A 22347-nucleotide genomic window follows, 5' to 3' on the forward strand; every position below is an offset into this window, starting at 1 on the left:
GGCATCTGATTTCTCTGATCCTGCTTACATTGATATTTAAAGTAGGATTTGACATACTCTTATCACTTACTGTTGATAAATAACGTTTGTATTCTTCTTAGTCTATTTTATTTATGTGTTAGTTTAAAAGACATATTCTTTGATGGAAAATAAAGTAACAAAATAATAGTGAACCAGTTGTGCAGTGTCTCTAATTTGTTGACATTTTCCACGTGCTTGAAACATGTATGGTATACCTCTTCTTTTTCCTTCTCTGAACAGTGGCTAGAAAAAAAGCCCTACTTGTTTGTGTCATTGACTGTGAGCCATTACTGAATCTGGGTGTATTCATGTATGCTGCTGCCTGTATGTTTTCAAACAATAAGAATTTATTGAAACATACAAGACATACTTTCTCTTCTGCACTATTGGATTATAGACTGCACTTAGTTTTTCGGAATGAAGTACAGAAAAAGCCATAACATCTATAGAACTACATGTTACCCTATAATATTGTCTAATACAAAACAGTCTAGAAATATTTTTACAGGGAGATAGCAAATGTGTTAATTTAACTTACATTGCAATCTGTCTTAATGGAGCCTTATCACCAGTGTAAGAAATAACTTCTGGGTGAACATAAGTACCCGATATATATAAGGTAAACTTCGGCTGGTGAAATAGTCACTTCTTTTGTCATTTGTCTCTTCCCCCTCCCCACCCAAAGGGTAGCACTTGACAAGAGAATTTTTATTTCTTTATAAAGTCAGTCATTTAGAAATCTGCATTGCTGTACGTAGAAAAACAATTACTGTTTCAAAGTTGTTCATATTTTTGTTATATTGGTAATTGTATTTCTTTCTAATTTTAAAACACGGTTTACCGTATTCATTTTTTTCTGTAACCTTTATTTTCAGGCATTTCCTGCTTATCCAAATTCACCAATTCAGGTCACCACTGGATATCAGTTGCCTGTATATAATTATCAGGTAATGTAAGGAGTAAAATGTTTGCTTTCAGATATTATCGAGGCCTTAAAGTTGTTGATACAAATTTCCTGAATAGTTTGTCATTTTAAACTAGTGAAGTATAGGTAAAATTTAAGAAAACACTTAGAATAAGTCTAGAATGAAGACCTATGTATTACTTAGAAGTAATGGAATAATATTTTGACAGGACTATACTTGGCAATGACTTTTCTGTAGAAGAGTTTTCTGAGATTTGGCCCTTCTATATTTCAGGATATAGTTTTCATCTTTGCTGTCAAATAGCTGAATGGAACATCCAGAATGACTTTCATGAATTTTTTAGGGATATAGAGTGAATAAAATTATTACCCAATTCTTAGAGCACGTAATTCAAATTATAGTTTCATTTTAGCAGGCTGCTTCACCACAGTTGTTGTCTGGTTCTCTTTTCATAGTAGATAGGACTCTATCTATGTCCAATAATCATATCTGTCATAATAAATTGAAAGTAGTAACATCTTTGAGATTTCCACAATGCCAAATCCAAAAAATTGGGGGAAAGGTGAGGTTTTATATTTATATGTGGAAGTAACAAGAATATCAGGGATTAGAACCATAAAGCACTTCTTTTTTTCCATTCCGTTTCTTTTATTATAATAACAAAGGAGCCAGTATAAGTACTTCAATATTATATATATCATGTGTTTTTGAAAATGTTTAGGAATATTTGAGTAATTTTGATTTCCTGTTTTTTTTTTTTTTTTTTTTTAAGATGCCACTGCAGTGGCCTGTTGCGGAGCAAAGGAGGTAGGTTGTACCTCGGGTAAAGTGAATTAGCCTACCATGCACTTCCTGTTCTTTCTGGATTATTTTCCATATCATATATGCCTATAAGTATTTTTAAATGGTTCTTTATATTAATGTGTTACATTTTGTTACTTTCTTTTTAACCCAGTTGCAGTCTCCCATGGGCACAACAGTGCCTTTTTCTGTCTCAGGTTTTTGTGTGCTTAAGCAGTGGCTGGTCCACATAATAAGTGTTCAGTTACTTGTTGATAGACTGTGTAATCTAAGAAAGATAGTATTAATGTTACTTTAGAATTAGCATGTATCTGCCTAGGGTCTGCCTCTGGCTTTACCAGCCACAAAAAACTTGTTGAAGAGAAACAGAAATGTTTTGCTGTTAATTACTCTTAAATAAGAGTAGGAATAAAAAAGAGTATTACCTCTAAAACACCTGAGCTTCTTTCCCCCCTTATACCTAGTTCCGAAAATATTAGAAAGCAGCTGTTCTGATGTTTCTTCCTAGTTTATTCTTTAAGGATAGCGATTAATCTAGCTCTTATTTACTTGCAATGATTTCCAGATGCCACCTCATATAAACTGCTGACTTCTGGGTATATTCTGGTTCTGGAATGTATAGATTTCTGATGTCATTTACTATACCTATAAATCCTGTGAATTTCTGGCATGTAATTTCTCTGATCCTGATTACTTTGATATTTAAAGTAGGATTTGACATACTCTATCACTTATTGGTGATAAATAACGTTTATTTTCTTCTTAGTCCATTCTCTTTATGTGTTAGTTGAAAAGACATTTTCTTTGATGGAAAATAAAGTAACAAAATAGTAGTGAAATAGTTCTTCAGTGTCTCTCATTTATTGACATTCTGCACGTACTTGAAATGTGTAGGATTATACCTCTTCTTTTTTCTTCTCTGAACAATGGCTAGAGAAAAAGCCCTACTTGTTTCTAACATTTACAGTGAGCCGTTACTGAATCTGGGTGTATTCATGTATGCTGCTTCCTATATGTTTTCAAACAATAAGTATTTATTGAAACATATAAGACATTGTACTGTCCTTCTCCAGTTTTGGATTGTATACTGCCCTTAGTTTTTCGAAATGAAGTACAGAAAAAAACATAACATCTGTAGGAGAACTACATATTACCGTGTAGTATTGTCAAACACAAAACTATCTGGAAGTATATTGACAAAGAAATAGCAAATGTATTAACTTAACTTACATTGACATCTGTCTTAATGGAGCCTTATCAGCAGTGTAAGAAATAACTTCTGGGTGGGCGTAAGTAGACAGTGTAAGTTAGGTAAACTTTGCTTGGTGAAATAGTCACTACTTTTGTCATTTGTGTGTTCCCCTGCCCCACCCAAAGGGGCTTAGCACTTGATAGAGAATATTTCTTTCTTCCTAAAGTGATTCATTCATTTAGAATTCCGCATTGTTGTATTTAGAAAAGTAACAAATATTTTAAAGTTTTTCATTTTTTTTTTTAAATTTTGGGAATAATATTTCTTTCTAATTTAAAAAGATGTTTTACCGTATTCATTCTTTCTGTAAACTTACTTTCAGACATATCTTACCCAGATTCACCAGGTCAGGTCACCACTGGGTATCAGTTGCCTGTATATAATTATCAGGTAACTGAAGAGGGAGTAAAATGATTTATTTTCAGATACTGTTGAGCCCTTTAAGTTGTTTATACAAATTTCCTGAATAGTGTGTCATTTTAAACTAGTGAAGTGTACCTAAAATTTAGGAAAACACTTGCAATTGGTCTAGAATGAAGCCCTCTGTATTATTTAGAAGTAATGGATTAACATTGTGACAGGAATATAGTTAGCGATAACTTTTCTGTAAAACAGTTTTCTGAGATTCTCTGTAAAACAGTTTTCTGAGATTCATTGTCCCCATCTGTATTTCAGCATGTAGTTTTTCATCTTCACTGTCAAATAGCTGAAACATCCAGACTGACTTTCATCAATTGTTTAGGGAGATAGAGTGAAATAAAATTATCATCCCATTCTTAGAGCACAGAATTCCAATTATATTTCTATTTTAGTTTGCTGCTTCATGATAGTAGTTCTCTGGGCCTCTTTTCATAGATGTGACTATATCTGTGACCCATAATCATATCTATGGTGATAAGTAATAAATTGAAAGAACTCGTATCCTTGAGATTTCCACAATGCCAACTCCAGAAAATTGGGAGAATGGCGAGGTTTTACATATAAAAGTAACAAGAACGTCAGGGGTTAGAAACATAAGTACTTCTTTTTTCTACTCTGTTTCTTTAATTTTAGTAACAAAGGAGCCAGCATGATAAGTGCTTCAATATTGTGTATCTCATGAGTGTTTTAAAATGTGTAAGAATATTTTAATAGTTTTGGTTTCCTTCCTTTTTTTTTTTTTTTTTTTTTTTTAAAGATGCCACCATAGTGGCCTGTTGGGGAGCTAAAGGGGTTATGGAGTAAAGTGAAATTAATGAAACATAGACTTCCTCATCTTTCTTGACTTTTTTTTCTATGCCATATATGCCTATAGATATTTTTAAATGGTTCTTTATATTAATGTTTTATGTTTTGTTACTTTAACCCAATTGTAAACTCCCATGGGAGCAACAGTGCCTTTTTGTCTCTCAGGTTTTTGTGTGCTGAAACAGTAGCTGGTCCACATAATGATAAGTGTTCAGTTACTTGTTGATAGACCATATAATCCAGGAATGGTAGTATTAACTTGGCTTTAGAATTAGCATGTATCTGCCTAGAATATGCCTCTGGCTTTACTAGCCATAAAAAATTTGTTGAAGAGAAACCGAAATGTTTTGCTATTAATTTCTCTTAAAGAGGAATCGGAATAAAATGTTTTGCTATTAATTCCTCTTAAAGAGGAATTAGAGTATTACCTCGAATACACCAGAGCTGCTGTCTTACATCACGACTGGATATTTGAAGGATATAATAAGTGTTAAAATTCTCAAACACTCCCGTACTACCTTTGTTTCTTAGAATCCTTCTACCTCTGATTATGTTGATGCCTGGAAGAGATTTTAAAACCAAAGGCTGCCTTAATGTATTTCGACTTTTCGTTTAAAACAAGGTTTCTGAAGTAGCACAATTGAATTTCAACACAACCTATGTTGAAACTTTTGATACCAGCTCACCTTTTTGAGGAATAAATAAGTAGCTTTTAAACGTATCTGTGTATCTGTTTAATTACACTTTCATTATTTTAAATATAGGCCTTATTCAGCTCTTAACTATCACTGTGGAGAAGTTGATAACAGGAGGTGATGTTGTGCCAAATGAATGCTCAATTCATGAAGCTACCACACCCTCTGGAAATGGCCCACAGAAGGAAGGCAAACATCTAACTTTGAATTTTTTTAAAATATGTATTTTGTGTTTTTTTCTAGTTTTAATAACTTTTTTTGAGAAGCAAACAGTTTTGCCCAAATTTTAAGATGTTAGCCATAAATCACGGAGCTTAAATAATGGACCGATACTCAGAAGTTAATGTGAAGGTTGTTGAAATTTCAGATACCCCAAATATTCAGTATGTACATAAAGTTTCTGATTCAGCAGTCGTTTCCTGTATTTCAGTTCCACTAATTTTAAAAAGCCATTCTTTAATAAATACTGTATTAATATGATTTGGAAGAATGCTATGGGAGGGTTTCCTCTAGAATTCTACTCAAAAGAAGAATTCGTATGAATTACATGTCCCTTTTCTTTTACCACAGTTTTGATCTTAAGCAGTGAAAAATATTATTTAAATAAGCATTCTATCCATAACATTATATGTGGCAGAAGTTTCCAACAGTGGTGAAGTCAGGAGTAATTATTCAAATACTGAAGTAGACAGCGTTGTTTCTGTTTTTTATCATTACTGCAAATTTCTGTAATAACAATACTGTCACTCTTGCATCACATATGTTCTGTTAAATAGGTGGGAGTGTGGAAGTAGTTGATGTACTGGTAATAGGTATAATACCCAAGAAATCCCATTGGAGTGTAAATTCCTTGATTTGATATTGGATTTTAAATAGTGAATAAATATTAAAACATACTCTTACAGTGTAATTGGCAGGTTTTGTCCTGAGTTTTTTTTTTTTTTTTTTTTTTTTTTTTTTTCTTGAAACATTGGAGTTCACTTAGGGATTTAACAAACTGAGCTTTTTAAACCAGTATTGTATCGCTAAGGTTCTAAAATAATTCTTTGATTTGTCAGAAAACTTACATACTGAGGATATGTGGTAGGAATTACAAGTCACATTTTTATGAAATTTTTTTTTTTTTTTTTTTTTTTTGAGACAGGGTCTTCCGGTGTCACCCAGGCTGGGAGTGCAGTGGTGTGATCTCGGCTCACTGCAACTTCCGTCTCCTAGGTTCCAGTAATTCTCCCTACCTCAGCCTCCTGAATAGGTGGAATTACAGGCGCCCGCCACCCAGCTAATTTTTGTATTTTGTAGTGGAGAAGGGGTTTCGCCGTGTTGGCCAGGATGGTCTTGAACTCCTGACCTCAGGTGATCTGTCTGCCTCGGCCTCCCAAAATGCTGGCATTACAGGTGTGAGCCACTGTTGCCAGCCTCTTTTAGCATTTTTTGCGTTTCTTTAGAAATAAACTAATATGTTCAGTAAACCATCAAAATAAAAGAAACACACACCCTTATTAAGAGCGAGTGAAAGAACGAGTTGTCTTTACATTACTGAAAACTTGTGTGTTTCAGAAATCTGTGGACCGAAGCATACAGATGGTGGTATCTTGTCTGTTTAATCCAGAGAGCAGACTGATAAATTCTGTTGTTACTCAAGATGACTACTTCAAGGTATGAAAGGAATGGTATGCATAATTAAAAAGCCCACTTGTTCCCTCTCAAGTTAGCTGTTTTCCTTGTGGTACATGTATTTTGAGATTTCTTAGAGGAATTTTTTTTTTTTTTTTTTTTTTTTTTTGAGACGGAGTCTCGTTCTGTCACCCAGGCTGGAGTGCGGTGGCACCATCTAGGCTCACTGCAAGCTGCAAGCTCAACCTCCTGGGTTTACTTAATGCCATTCTCCTGCCTCAGCCTTCCAAGTAGCTGGGGCTACAGGCGCCCACCACCATGCCCAGCTAATTTTTTTCTATTTTTAGTAGAGACGGGGTTTCACCGTGTTAGCCAGGATGTTCTCTATCTCCTGACCTCGTGATCTGCCCGCCTCAGCCTCCCAAAGTGCTGGGATTACAGGCGTGAGCCACCGCGCTCGGCCTAGAGCATTTAATTGAACTGTTGGCATTTGACTGTAACCCAGTAAACCAGTGTGGGTTTTACTTGGCAGTATATTTTCTGCTGCCAAACCTTGATATATATATGTAGTCGAATTTAGGGAAGAACCCTGCGGCAGAAATCTGTAATTGAAAGGGTTTACTAGAGAAGAGAGTTAGTTGACTACCATGACCAAATAGTAAAAGAAAATTTTAGATACAGAAAGCAGATCTTGGCCGGGTACAGTGGCTCACGCCTGTAATCCCAACACTTGGGGGCTGAGGTGGGTGGATTGCTTGAGCTCAGGAGTTTGAGACCACCCTGGGTAACATGGCAAAACACCATCTCTACAAAAAAATACAAAAATCATCCAGTTGTGATAGTACATGCCTGTAGTCCCAACTACTCCAGAGGAGTCTGAGGCAGGAGGATTGCTTGAGCCTGGAAAGTTGAGGCTGCACCGAGCCGTGATCGTGCCATTGTAGTCCAGCCTGGGCAACAGAGTGAGAGACCTTTCTCTCAAAAAAAATAAAAAAAAGAAAAGAAAAGTAGAACTTAACACGTGCGTATTGGACTAAAGAGAAGAAAAGAAATGGTTTATTCAGATGATACACCTGAACAGTGTGAAGGGAGAAAAGGGGTAAAATGAAGCAGTAAAAAGTTCAGTAGAAAGAAAGAAAGGTTGATTCAGAGTTGGTGAAGTGGAAGAGAATGTGGCTAGTTGAATTCCAGAAAGATCTGATTTCTGCTCCCACTTTCTATCCATGTTGGATAGATAAATCTTTTATTAAGGTTCTAGTTTTTACAAGTCTAGAATGAGAAGGTACAGGACTAAAGGTTTCTGGGTTCTTGTGGTTTTAAGTCTATAAATATGAAAAAGAACTAACCTGGTCAGCCCAGTGGGAGAAAAATACTATGGTTAATAAAGGGAAGGTGTTTTTTAAGTAACAATTTTATTGAAATAATAGCAGTAATACAATTTATGTATTTAAAGTGTGCACTTCACTGTTTTTTCGTATATTCAAGGTTGTGCAACCATGTCCACAATCAATTTTAGAATATTTAAATCACCCCAAAAATCACCCCACTACCTTAGCAGTCACCTGCTATTTTCCCAGAACTTGTGTATCCCCAGGCAACCACTAATTTACTTTCTTCCTCTAAGGATTTTCCTGTGGCGGACATTTCTTGTATATGGAATCACACATAATGATGTGGCATTTTGTGACTGGATGTTTTCACTCAGCTTAATGTTTGTAAGGTTCGTCAGTATTCTAGCACTTATCAGAACTTCATCATTTCTTTTCATTTGTAGATATTACTTTATTCTGTTTATGCGTTCATCTGTTAAAGACATTTGGATTATTTCCATTTTTTAGCTGTTATAAATAATGCTGTGAACATTCACGTACAAGTTATTGTGTGGACATACGTGCTTGCTTCTCTTGCGTATATACTTGGGAATGGAATTGCTAAGTCATATTCAACCTTTAGTGGAACTGCCAGATTTGTCAAAACTGGCTACACACTTTACATTAGAAAGAAAATGTTTAACCATCGCTTTGTGTCTTAAAACACAACCAGCTTTTTTTCATCTGTGAATGGATATGGGATGAAGCTTAAGACTTTTTAAAAGGTTGTATTATGGATCATCTGTATAATGTAGAAGAGTAGAGGCACATAGCAGAATTAAGTTCTTAACATCTTTGCAACAGGGAGTAAACATATTTAAATTTGACATTTGTTCTCTTGTTGCTTCATTCTACATAGATAGTATAATTTAGAAAAGAAAGAACTGGAATTGTACATCAGCTTACCTTGCCCAAAGTTCTGATTACATTGGTGTCTGCAGTAGTACTTAAATGATGTTCAAAGCAGAAGACAGTCTTTCGTGTGTTTTTGTTTTGTTTTGTTTTGTTTTTGTTTTTTTGTTTTGTTTTGTTTTGTTTTTTGAGTTGACCTCATTTGGTCATCCAGGCTGGAGTGCAGTGTCGCAATCACAGCTTACTACAACCTCAAACTCCTGCACTCAAGGGATCCTTCTGCCTCAGCGTCCCAAATAGTTAGGACTGCAGACTTGCACCACCACACTTAGCTGGTTAAAAAGATTGTTTTCTTTTTTTTTTTTTTTTTTTGAGGTGACCTCATTTGGTCATCCAGGCTGGAGTGCAGTGTCGCAATCACAGCTTACTACAACCTCAAACTCCTGCACTCAAGGGATCCTTCTGCCTCAGCGTCCCGAATAGTTAGGACTACAGACATGCACCACCACACTTAGCTAGTTAAAAAGTTTTTTTTGTTTGTTTGTTTTTGTTTTTGAGATAGAGTCCCACTCTGTCACCCAGGCTGGAGTGCAGTGGTGCGATCTTCGCTCACTGCAAGCTCTGCTCCCTCCCAGGTTCACGCCGTTCTCCTGCCTCAGCCTCGTGAGTAGCTGGGACTACAAGGACCTGCCACCACGCCCAACTAATTTTTTGTGTTTTTAGTAAAGATGGGGTTCCATCCTGTTAGCCAGGATGGTCTCGATCTTCTGACCTTGTGACATGCCTGCCTTGGCCTCCCAAAGTGCTGGGATTACAGGCGTGAGCCACCGTGCCCAACTCCTGGGCTCAAGTGATCCTCCTGCCTCAGCCTCCCGAAGTGCTGGGATTACAGGCGTGTGCCACCATGTCCGGCCCAGAAAATATTTTTTTAAACTTGAGTTCTCAAGTTTAAAACTTGAGAACTCAAGTCTGGTGTTAGACAAAAGACTCCCTTTGAAACTTGCAGAGTTTTCTGCTTATTTGGGAGAGGAATCAGAAGTTGGCATCCTGCAGTTGTCTAACATCTAGACCTATTTTGATTGACTGCATGTTGTTATATTGAATTAGAATGCCTGAGATATTTTTGAATGTATTTACAATTTCCATAGCTGATTTCACTCTTCATTGTCTTAATTATCCAGCCCTTTCACAATCTTGCTTCCTACATGACCTCTGAAGATACATGTTGGTGTCCAGTTTTCTAGATTTTAACCTAAATAGATTATCACTCTTTTGACAGATGAGGTAACTTCCAGAAGCCACTTTTATGGCTTGAAATGAAACTGAAGCCTTAAAAATGAAGGCTGAAAATGAAACTGAAGTCTTAAAAAAAGGGCACAGCTTTGTAGAAAAGGAAATGTTATTACTCCTTTACTCATTCCCATTCCTCCTTGTAAGGCCTCTCACTTCTCTTTGCATGTCTGTAGGCAACATAGAGTGAAAATAAAGTTTTGCATGTATTTTAAAGTTTTATCTTCCTTTCTAAAGAATGGCATGTCTTCACAGGTTAATGATACGTCTTTAAATGCCAAAACTTACATATTTTAATCTAAAAACATGAACTTTCAGATTGGAGAGCTGTTCGCAGCTGTAGTTGCTATTAAATGCAGTTCAATTAGTGAAAAAAAGGATTTTTTACAATTACATTTTCTACCAGCTGTCTTTGGGACATCACTGCAAAATTATTAACTAAGAAGTACATAAAATGATACTGAGTTTAAGTCCTGTTATTTCTGAGTTTACTGGAATTTGTTTTCTTTAATTATTGATTTCTTTTTTCACTGTTTAATAAAACTAGCCATCTTGGTACATTTATCATCCCAGTGTTCAAATATGCTTCCTGAAAAGAATCATCTTTTTTTCTTATTATTTGTAATGTTTAAACTCAAAACAAACGGTTTAAGTTTTGACGACTTTCAGACCCATAGTAGTCATCAGAAATTTTCGGTAAAATAAAAGGACTATTTCTGTCTTTTCCAGGATAAAAGAGTGCATCGCTTCAGAAGAAGTTTGACAGTATTTAAATCTGTTTGATCCTCTCAGCTGTCTAGTTCTGTGGGAAGTTGGTGGTTTTGAATATTAAGCTAAAAGTTTTCCACTGTTCCAGAAATTCTGAATTTTGGTAAATCACACTGAAACTTTCTGTATAAGTTGTATTATTAGACTCTCTAGTTTTATCTTACATTGAAACTGTTCTTCCTTAGATGTTTATTTAGAACCTGGTTCTGTGTTTAATATATAGTTTAAAGTAAAAAATAATTGAGACTGAAAGAATGTTAAGATTTATCTGCAAGGATTTTTAAAAAAATGAAATTTGCATTTTAAGTGTTTAAAAGCAAATACTGATTTTCAAAAACAAGTTTTTAAAACCTGATTTGAAAGCTAAGAATTTTGATAGTCCGAACACAAGCATTTCACTTCTCCAAGAAGTACCTGTGAACAGTACAGTATTTCAGTATTGAGCTTTGCATTTATGATTTATCTAGAAATTTACCTGAAAAGCAGAATTTTTAAAACTGCATTTTTAATCAGTGGAACTCAATGTATAATTAGCTTTATTGAAGTCTTCTTATCCAAACCCAGTAAAACAGATTCTAAGCAAACAGTCCAGTCAGTGAATCATAATGTTTGTTCAAAGTATGTTATCTTTTATCTAGAATCCACACATATATATATATATATATATATATATATATATATATATATATATCCAATTCGATTGGGATAGTAATTAGGTAACTAAAATTCTGGGCCTAATTTTTTAAAGAATCCAAGGCAAACTAAACTTTACTAGGTATATAACCTTCTCAATGAGTTACCATTCTTCGTTTTTATTAAAAAAAAATTGTTCCTTGAAATGCTAAACTTAATGGCTGTATGTGAAATTTGCAAAATAACTGGTATTAAAGAACGCTGCAACTTTTTTATGTCACTCAAAGATTAATCAGGAATTGCTTTTATAAAAACATTGAAGTATTAGTTACTTGCTATAAATAGATTTTTATTTTTGTTGTTTAGCCTGTTATATTTCATTTTGTAAAATAAAATATGTCCAGAGGAGACAAAATAGGTAGTTTTGATATTTCTAAATCACGAAAGTTGTTTAGTAAGTATATCTTAAGAATCTGCTAGAGTTAAAGTTAACGTTGTTTCTAGATTAGGTAGTGTCCTCATTTTATATTGTGACCACACAGCTAGAGCACCGGAGCCCTTTTGCTATACTCACAGTCTTTTTTTCCCAGCCTCTTTTACTAGTCTTTCAGGAGGTTTGCTCTTAGGACTGGTGATGTAAAGAATGGAAGTAGCTGTATGAGCAGTTCAAGGGCCAAGCCGTGGAATGGTAGCAATGGGATATAATACCTTTCTGAGGGAAACATTTGTATCAGTATCATTTGATCTGCCATGGACATGAGTTTAAAGTGGCTTTCTGGCCCTTCTTTCAATGGCTTCTTCCCTAAAACATGGAGACTCTTAAGTTAATGTAGTTACTATGGGCCATATTAGTAATGCCCACTGGGGTCTATGATTTCTCAACATTTTCATTCTGAATCTGAAGGAGAGAGTATTTTAACTTTAGAATTCTCAAGAGGGCTTTATTACACCTCAGAAATCAAAAGCACCATGAATTTGTCCATTAAAAATCACCCATAGTTTTTTTAGTGCTTTAACATTCTGATGTACATCATTCTGTGATTAAATCTCCAGATTTCTATAAATGATACCTATATTCTAAAGAGCTAATTCGGATTATTCCGATATGACCTTAAGGAAAAGTAAGGGAATAAATTTTTGTCTTTGTTGGAGTGAAGTATTTAAAAGCGTAAGGTAAAAGAGATATTAAGTCCTAAACCTTTCAAAATGGAAAATTAATTCTGAACTTAGAAAAATGTTTCTGCTACCTGTTGCTGATACTGTCTTTGCATAAATGAATAAAAATAAACTTTTTTTCTTCAAAAGTGTTTCTGGCTTTCTGATGTAATAATCTAAAATGGTGGGGAGTTGTGTGGGAACTGTGTAACAAGGTGTAAATTCGTATAACAAGCTTTAGATTCTCAAAATGCAGAAGTATAAAGTTCAATTTACTAATCTGTCTGAGTTAGCCCATAAAATCAAATGTAGGTACAAAGATAAATTTAAGAGGTGCATCCACAGCAGTGCGGAATAGGAATGCTGATGAACGCATCCAACTCTGCTATCTCACGGCTAAGGTCCCTCACATTTTGGATGCTATGAAGCATTTTGTGTACTGTACACTTAGGGCCTAGTCTCTAGATCATTTATTTTGGGGTATTGCAGTTGCCTAATGGAGCTTAAATTTTTTATATTGCATGTACTTCATGTGGATACAATCAAAAAAATCAGTACCACTTCTTCTAGCTCTAGTGTTGGTACTCAGTTCTATAAGCTGAGTCCAATGGAGAGGAAACTCTCCTCAGACACTCTTGTATTTCATTACTTAGTAAGCTTGCTGATTCATAACCATAAAGTTGACTCCAAGGATCTGCAGGATAGCAAACAGTGCTTTGTGTGTCACCAAAGATTAAATTGTGATGTTTAGTGTCCAATAATAGGCTAAAAATTGGTAATTCTTTTATGTGCATATGTGTATATATGTATACATGTGTCTATATATGCATGTATCTATGATTGCATGTATCTGTGGTTACATACATACTACCAATTATCCAGAATATTTGGTTCTAGCTGATGAAGCTAGTAAGTTTTCAGTATTTTCAAACCCCAAAACTAGATTACATATGCGTTAAGATAGTTGCTTTACACCAGCTTGTTTCTAGTTTCATATTAAATTATTAACACAAAAATCTTTGGAATTGAAAAACAACAGTTGAGCACTTTTTTGTAAAAAGTTCAAGTTATGGCGAAATCAGCTCTAAAAAGGTTGGTCACCTCCAAGAGTGTATTCTGCATGTTGGTTTTTTCTTCATGTAAAATCAGATTACCTTTAATGGAAAATAACTTCAAAATTGATAGTACCTGTCTTGCAGGGAAGTCATTGACTCTTAAAAATAAATACTCCACAGCACTTCCCTCGTTATAAAGCACCTCTAGCCCTTCTTCACGAAATTTTTCTTGGCTTTTTTAAAAGGTAAACTGATAAACATGGGCTGCCACATTGCTTAATCGCCTTGCCTACTTCCCTTGCTGTCAGTTGAGGGTAATAAGGAGCAGCAACGATAAGGCAGCATGCCACCTTGCTTTCACAAAGATGCCAATAGAGAAAGTGGGGAAACATAAGGGAGAGAAAAGTAGCATTATTTTCCCTTGACCACGTCTTGCGAATGGGCCAGCTATTGAGTATGATCATTTGGAGTCCCTAGATAAGGATTGCTCCTGTACATATTTTGATAACTGTAATCTATCCCTTCCCAACATGGGTAGTATGTCTGTGTATGTAACTGGTGGTTGTGAGCAATTCCTTACCACTCATCAAAGACAGGACTTTCCATCTTTAGACAGTACATTTTGTAGTAGAAAACAATAGACATAAGTTCAAACTATGAACAGATGTTTTTGAATGCTCATGCAAAATATTCAGTCTGCATAGCAAATAAATAATAGGTAATTCAACATTGCATTTAGAGTTAAAAACATCTGTCCAATATGGCTGTAGCTGTGGGCCAATCCCAAGAAAATGCAAAAAAAAAAATTGTCTCTTGGTACAGAAGTTGAAACTACCACTGTACAATTAAACTCTATGGTCGCTATATTTTACATTTTTAACTGATCTGAAACAGTTTTCTAGTTAAAGTCTCTAGTTCGTTTTCCCAAGACAAGGCTTTGTATCTTATGTGCACCTTCATTAATGCTGCATGCCAGGAATGTGCCTTTTTCCACATGAAACTTCAAGATACCAACCAGTTCACTAGGTCTTTAACAATAGAAGAAATACTTGCATGACTGGGATATTCAGGTCATGAACACTCCTTATAAATTTGAAGCAATAGTATAACATTTTAAGCACTTTGGAAAACTGGAGGTTTCATAATCCTCAATCAGATCTTTTTATAGAAAAATCTAGCAAAAATACACTAAGGTTCTAATCACATCTATTATCTTTGCCCAAAATAAAATGGATAGAGACACACTCCGTTCTGGCTCAATCTTAGATGAAACTTCAGAAGAAAGGCAGTTGATAATGATACAACCAGGCCAGCTGTTTAAGTGGACATGTCCCCTCTGCCCTTCTACATTTGTTTAAAAATTTTGATATGACTCTTCCCGCCTCCTTCACACCCTCCATAAATCTGACTAGGCCAATAAGAATGGAGAGAGGTAATTTAAAAGGCAGAAGACATTTTCTCTTCGTTTTTACCTATGCTGATCCCCTACCTAGTGTTGGAGCAGCTTCATTGTGAGTAAAATCTGAACAGTGTTTAAGCAGTAAAATGGCTATATTGAGAAAAGTGTGACCTGCACTTTTTATTTTTTTTTTCCCTGAACATGACTTGGTTGTTGCTCATCATTTTGGTTGGTGATGTGTTTTTCACAAACCCATATGCTCACCATCCAAAGTTGTGTCCATGTTTAGATCAGTTCAATATTTGATAGGGCAGGTTTCCTCAAGATACCAATTTTACAGGGAAGTCAAAGAGCATCAGAGCTATCATAAGGGGTGTTTTTCAGAGGCCAAGTCCTGGGCCCCATTCTCAGATGCTCCTGTGCTAATGCTCTGGATGGGCCCAGTAATCTGCATTTTTAACATGTGCCCCAGGTGATTCTGACCAGTGTAACATACTTTGAGAAATATGGCCTCAGTTGTGGAGCTCTCATCATATCATCTCAAGCTACCCCTGGATTTAGGATAGAAACGGCCCTGTCAGGTCAATTATGACTTTCAGAAAGGATTCCGTTGGCTTAATTCACCGAATTCATCTTTCCCTGCCAAGCCCGTGCCTGGGAATGCCGTCTGTCCACAGGCAAGAGTAATTCATGAGTGGGCTGAAATAGATGGAACAAAAAGTTTGAAAATCAAGACTTGTGGCCAGAAATCAGTGACAGGAGGGAGTGACTACAGAGGCAAAGCTGGGTTCCAAGGCCAAGAGCAGGCAAGCCAAGGGTGAGGGACTAGGCTCCAGTGGGAGGGGGCAGAGTGGATATCGTGAGGACAGAAACACTGTGTTTGCCTCCTGGAGTGAAGAACTATGCCTTTGACTCACTTGACAAACTTTACAAATAGTATTACCCATGGTTCTTAGAAAAGTATGGCCTGACATTGCTCCTTTTCCTGCTGTGGAATTAACTACTACCTTTTACATCTTTAAGCAAGAATGATAATAACAAATCAATATCAAAAAATATGTTGAGATCAAGTTCCAGAGACAGCCTTAGGCATTTGATACCCATATTCTTTTTGTATGTGTCTTTGTGTTTTAAAATTTCACATTTAATTCACTCAAAAGTATAAAAATATTTATTTAAAGAATAATAAATACCCAAGTTGGCTTGAGAAATAGAAAATTTCATTAATTAAAAAAAGTGCCCTCCCTGATCACACCCTCTTCCTCCCCAAGAAGAAGAAACCACTAAATTGAATTTTGGTTTAATCATCAACTGAATAAAATGTTTCTTTTCACAAGATTTTGAAATTTAAGAGAACATATACTGAATTTTTTTTTTTTTTGGCACATTGTTAGACTCATCCGTGTTGACTTGGAGGTTGTATTTATTTTCACTGCTTTTTAGTTGTATCAGTTGAATATTTTATGGCTTATTATTTCCCTTGCTGGGGGACAATTGAATTTTATTCTTCATTTTAAAATTTTAAATGTAAATTGTGTTGATTCGTTGATTGCTGTTACAAACTATGCTCCTACGAACATTGTTAAATGCCTCTGATCACTTAGGTACTTGAATGTCACAATAAAGAGTGAACTTTAAATCCCAGCCCCAAATACTTCCTGAGTAAGCTTGGATGAGCTTCTCACTGAGTCTTGGTTTCCTCCTTTTTAAAACAACGATACTAATATCTACTTCATAGTGTTACGATGAGATTATATTGGGCAACGCATCAATGTGGTTAGCTTGCCATCCACAAATCTACCCACCTGCCTCCCACTCAAACCCACCTAAGTTTTCTGTAGCCTTTACATTTCAGTAACTAGAACTTCACAAGTGGTCTATGTACAGAGCAGCCATGGTTTGGTGAATGACTGTGTCCTGAAATGTAGTCTTTTGTGTATCTTCTTTGGTGGTAGGAAGGAGCTCATTATGCTAGGCTCTTCAGGATATTTTCTAGAATAGTTCCCTTTTTCTGAGAGGGCCTTGAATGAGTAGAACACTAACAAATGAGTGAAATAATGGTACATAGGCCAGCATTCCCTAAGCACAATTTCTATTTTTCCTTCATGGAATGCTGGAGGTGGCAGGCAGGATTTCATATCCCATTCTTCTTATCACATGCATACTCCCTGATATTTGTATAGGATTTTAGGGTTTTCAGAGCTGCTTCGTATATATGATTTTGTTCAGTCTTCGTCAACTCCTTTGAAGTGCTTGACATGTCTAGGTTTTAGGTGTGATTTTCTTAAATTTACACACCCTGGGATTCAGATAAATAAGAAACTGAGACTTTACATCTGGGCCATTGCTTTTTATACTATCTCATAGATAGCAGACTCTCCAAATCAAAATACAGAAATATTTTCACTAATACATAATAATTATACACATTTATGGGATATCTCTGACAATTTCATACTTCCATACAATGTGTGGTGATCAAAACAGGGTAATTGGGATATCCATCACCTCAAACATTTATCATTTCTTTGTGTGGGGAGCATTTTCTACCTATTTGGAACTACACAATAAATTATTGTTAACTATAGTCACCCTCCTGTGCTGTCAAACACTAGAACTTATTCCTTCTAACTGTATTTTTGTATCTAGTAAACAACCTCTCTTAATTCCCCTCCCCCAACCCCAACACTCCCTCTCTATAGGCTCTGTTAACTACTGTTCTACACTTTACCTCCATGAGATCAATTATTTTGGCTCCCACATATGTGTGAGAATAACGACATTTGTCTTTCTGTGCCTGGTTTATTTCTCTTAAAATAATGTCCTCGGTTCCATCCATGTTGCTGCAAATGACAGGATCTCATCCTTTTTAATGGCTCAGTAGTACTCCATTGTGTAGATGTACCACATTTTCTTTATCCATTCATCTGTTGATGGATACTTAGGTTGGTTCCAAATCTTGGATGTTGTGAATAGTACTGCAATGAACATGAGAGTGCAGAGATCCCTTCAACACGCCATGCTGTTTTGGTTACTCCTACAGTTTTGCAGTACATTTTGAAATTTGCTAGTGTGATGCCTTCAGCTTTATTCTTTTGACTCAGGATCGCTTTCACTGCTTGGAGTCTTTTGTGGTTCCATAGAATTTTATGAGTTTTTTTTTGTTCTAATTTCTATGAAGAAGTATTTGGTATTTTCACGGGGATTGCATGAAATCTGTAGATCACTTTTGGCAGAATTGGTTATTTTAACAATATTAATTCTTCCAACCTGTGAACATGAGGTTGGGGTGTCTTTCTACTTTTTTGTGTAATCTTTAATTTATTTCATAAGTTTTTTAAATAGTTTTCCTTGTAGAGGTTTTTATCTCATTGGTTAAATTTATTCCCAGATACTTTATTTTATTTTTTGTACCTATTGTAAATGGGATCGCTTCCTTGATTATTTTTTCCTGCTGGCTTGTTGTTGGTACACAGAAATTCTACTGGTTTTGTATATTAATTTTGTGTACTGCAAATTTACAGAATTCATTTATCACCTCTGAAAGTGTTTTGGTAGAGTTTTAAGGGTTTTGTGTGTATAAGATAATGTCATCTGCAAACAGGGACAATTTGACTTCTTCCTTTCCAATTTGGATGCTCTTTTTTTTTTTTTTTCCCTTGCCTAATTGCTGTGGCTAGAACTTCTGGTACTATGCTGAATAAAAGTTGTGAAAGTGGATATTTTTGTCTGTTCCATATGTTAGAGGAAAACCTTTGAATTTTTCCCTGTTCAGTGTGATGTTGGTTGTGGGTTTGTTATATATGGCCTTTATTGTGTTCAGATATATTCCTTTTACCTCTGACCTGTGGAGAGTTTTTATCATGAAGTCCTGTTGAATTTTATCAAATGCATTTTCTGCATCTATTGAGATGATCAAATGGTTTTCGTTCTTCACTCTGTCAATGTGATGTATCATATTTAAGGTGGCTTGCATATGTTGAAATATCCTGTCATTTTGTTAATTATTTTCTGGTTGTTTTGTATAACGTTTGTTGATTTCTTTCTTATTGTTTATCATTGCAGTTTAGTATTTTCCTGTGGTGACAAAGTTTGATTCTTTTTCCTTTCTCCCTTGTATATCTGCTCTATTGGGATGAATCCCTTGCATCTCTGGGATAAATCCCACTTGAGGTCATGGGGAATGATCTTTTTAATGTGCTTAGTATTTGGTTTCAGTTTCTTAGTATTTGGTTGAGGTTTTTTGCGTTTATGTTAATCAGAGATACTGGTCTATAGTTTTGTTTTTTTTTGTTGTGTCCTTCTCTGGATTTGGTATTAGAGTAATGCTGACCTGAAATAATGAACTTTGAAGAATTCTCTCCTCTTCAACTTTCTGGAAGGGTTTGAGAAGGATTGCTATTATTTATTTAAATTTGTGGTGTAATTCAGCATTGAAGCCCTCAGCTCCTCAGTTATTTGATGAGAGGCTGTTTATTACAGATTCAATCTTGTTACTCATAATTGGTCTGTTCAGGTTTTCTATTTCTTTCTTTGAGACGGAGTCTCTCTCTGTCACCCAGGCTGGAGTGCAGTGGTGCGATCTTGGCTCACTGCAAACTCCTCCTCCCAGGTTCATGCCATTCTCCTGCCTCAGCCTCCTGAGCAGCTGGGACTACAGGCACCTGTCACGATGCCCAGCTAATTTTATGTATTTTTAGTAGAGATGCGGTTTCACCATGTTAGCCAGGATGGTCTCGATTTCGTGACCTCATTATCCGCCCACCTCGGCCTCTCAAAGTGCTGGGATTACAGCCATGAGCCACCGCGCCCGGCCCAGGTTTTCTATTTCTTACTGGTTCAATCTTGGTAGGTTTTATGTGTCCAGGAATTTGTCTATTTCTTTCTGCTAGGTTTTCTAATTTTTTGGTGTATAGTTGTTCAGAATAGTCTCTAATGATCCTTTATATTTCTCTGGTAGTCTCCTATTTCATTTCTGATTTTATTTATTTGGGTCTTTGTCTCTTTTATTCTTGGTTTGTGTAGCTAACCATTTGCAGATTTTATCTTTTCACAAAACCAACTTTTTCTTTTGTTGATCTTTTGTATTTTTGTAGCTCCCATTTTATTTCTGCTCTGATCTTCATTATTTTTTTCTTCTACTAATTTTGGTCATGGTTTGCTCTTACTTTTCCAGTTCCTTGATATACATTGTTAGGTTTTTAATTTTATTTCCACTTTTCAGATATAGGTATTTATTGCTGTAAGTTTCCCTCCTAAAATGGCTTTGTTGTATTGCATAGGTTTTCAGATGTTGCTATTTTCATCTGTTTCCAGAAATTTTTAAATTATCTTTTTAATTTTTTCATTGACTTACTTCTCGTTCAGGAGCATGCTGTTTAATTTGCATGTATTTGTATAATTTCAAAAGTTACTCTTGTTATCGATTTCTAGTTTTATTCCATTGTGGTAAGAGAAGATACTTACCATGTTTTCAGTTTATTTAAATTTGTTGAAACTTCATTTTGTGGATGAACATGTGGTCTTTCCTCAAGAACATTCCATGTTCAGAATTTACTGATGAAAAGAATGTGTATTCTGCAACTATAGGATGAAATGTTCTAGAAATGTCTGTTAGGTCTGTCTGGTCTGAGATTCATTTCCTGTTCAACGTTTCTTTGTTGGTTTCTGTATATATATATATATATATATATCTGTCTAATGCAGAGAGTGAGTGTTGAAGTCCCCAACAATTACTATATTGAAGTCTGTCTCACCCTTTAGATTTAATAATATTTGGTTTTTATATATCTGGGTGCTCTGATGTTGGGTGAATATATATTCACAATTGTTATATCTTCTGGTTCAATTGGACCCTTTATCATTACATAATGACCTTTTTGGTCTCTTTTTACAGTTTTTGACTTTAAGTCTGTTTCATCTGATATGCATAGCTACTCTAATTCACTTTTGGTTTTTGTTCACATGGAATATCTTTTTCTGTTCCTTCACTTTCAGTCTATGTAATCACACAAGTGTCTTTACAGATGAAGTCAGTTACTTGTAGGCAGCATCCGGTTGGGTCATTTTTTTTTTTTCTCAGTCCATTCTGCTAGCCTAAGTCTTTTATGTGAGGAATTTAATCTGCTTACATTCAAGGTATTACTGACAGGTGAGGACTTACTCCTGTCATTTTGTTAATTATTTTCTGGTTGTTTTGTATATCCTTTGTTCATTTATTTCTGTCTCATTGTTTATCATTGCAGTTTGGTCATTTCCATAGTGATAAGATTTGATGATTATTCCTTTTTTTGTATATCTGCTTTACCAATGATCTTTACACTTGTCTATGTCTCTATAATAATAATAATAATAATAATAATAAACAAAACAAACAAAAAAAAAACAGAAAAAAAAATAGTGACACATCTTTTTACTTCCAGATGTAGGACTTCCTTAACCATTTCTTGTAAGGCCAATCTAGCAGTGATGGACTCCCTCAGTTTTTGCTTGCCTTAGGCAGACTTTATTTCTCCCTCATTTATGAAGGATTGCTTTGCTGGGAATAGCATTCTTGACTGATTTTTTTTTTTTTTTAGCACTTTGAATTATATCATCTCATTTTCTCCTGGCCTGTAAGATTTCTGCAGAGAAATCCACTGCTAGTCTAATGGAGATTCCCTTAAATGTGACTTGATGCTTTTCTCTTGCCTTTGTAGAGAAAGACTTTGATGTGCATCTGAGTTTTAGTGTGCCAGTTGAGAAGGGTGTAGTGACTCTTTTTCAAGATAGGTGAAATGGTATGGCCTCATGCAGCTTCTTTGGCTTCATTCAATATCAGCAGTAGCTGTGGGTACCTCAGTTGCCTAGACCATAAAAATTTGTGGTAGTCATGGTGGCATAAGTTGTTAATATCCTCCGTATCAAAGGCTTTGGGGGTTTTCTTCATTCTCATTTTCCACACACTGGGTAGATTTAGACTAGAGTATCCTTTCTGGATTCAAGTCTGACATGGCCTATAAGTAGCTATAGCAGTGCTGGGTTCCAGGTTTAGGTGTTCCAAATGGCTATGGTGCTAGGTTCCTAGGCTCAAGGTCTCATGAACTGTTTGTGGCACTTGGATCTTGGGGTGCTTGTTTATTCTCTGTGGTGAGGTTGAATGCAGGTTGCCCAAAGATGTGTGACTCTGAGGTACCCCCTAGCAGCTTGTTTACAGGGATTTGGGTTGCAGCTGTGATTCTATCCCTAGTGGCCAGGGAGCAGCACTGGACGAACTCTGGTGAAGAAGGGGTGCTCTGGATGTTTGGACC

The 22347-nt window shown here is 35.7% G+C and overlaps 1 pseudogene; it reads left to right on the forward strand.

Moving 5' to 3' along the window:
• LOC129053220 (deleted in azoospermia protein 1-like) overlaps window positions 1–6543 on the forward strand; it is a 51722-nt pseudogene extending 45179 nt beyond the window's left edge.
• The last annotated feature ends 15804 nt before the right edge of the window (window positions 6544–22347 follow it).

This window comes from Pongo abelii, chromosome Y, assembly GCF_028885655.2.
Source record: "Pongo abelii isolate AG06213 chromosome Y, NHGRI_mPonAbe1-v2.0_pri, whole genome shotgun sequence".
Taxonomy (NCBI): Eukaryota; Metazoa; Chordata; class Mammalia; order Primates; family Hominidae; genus Pongo; species Pongo abelii.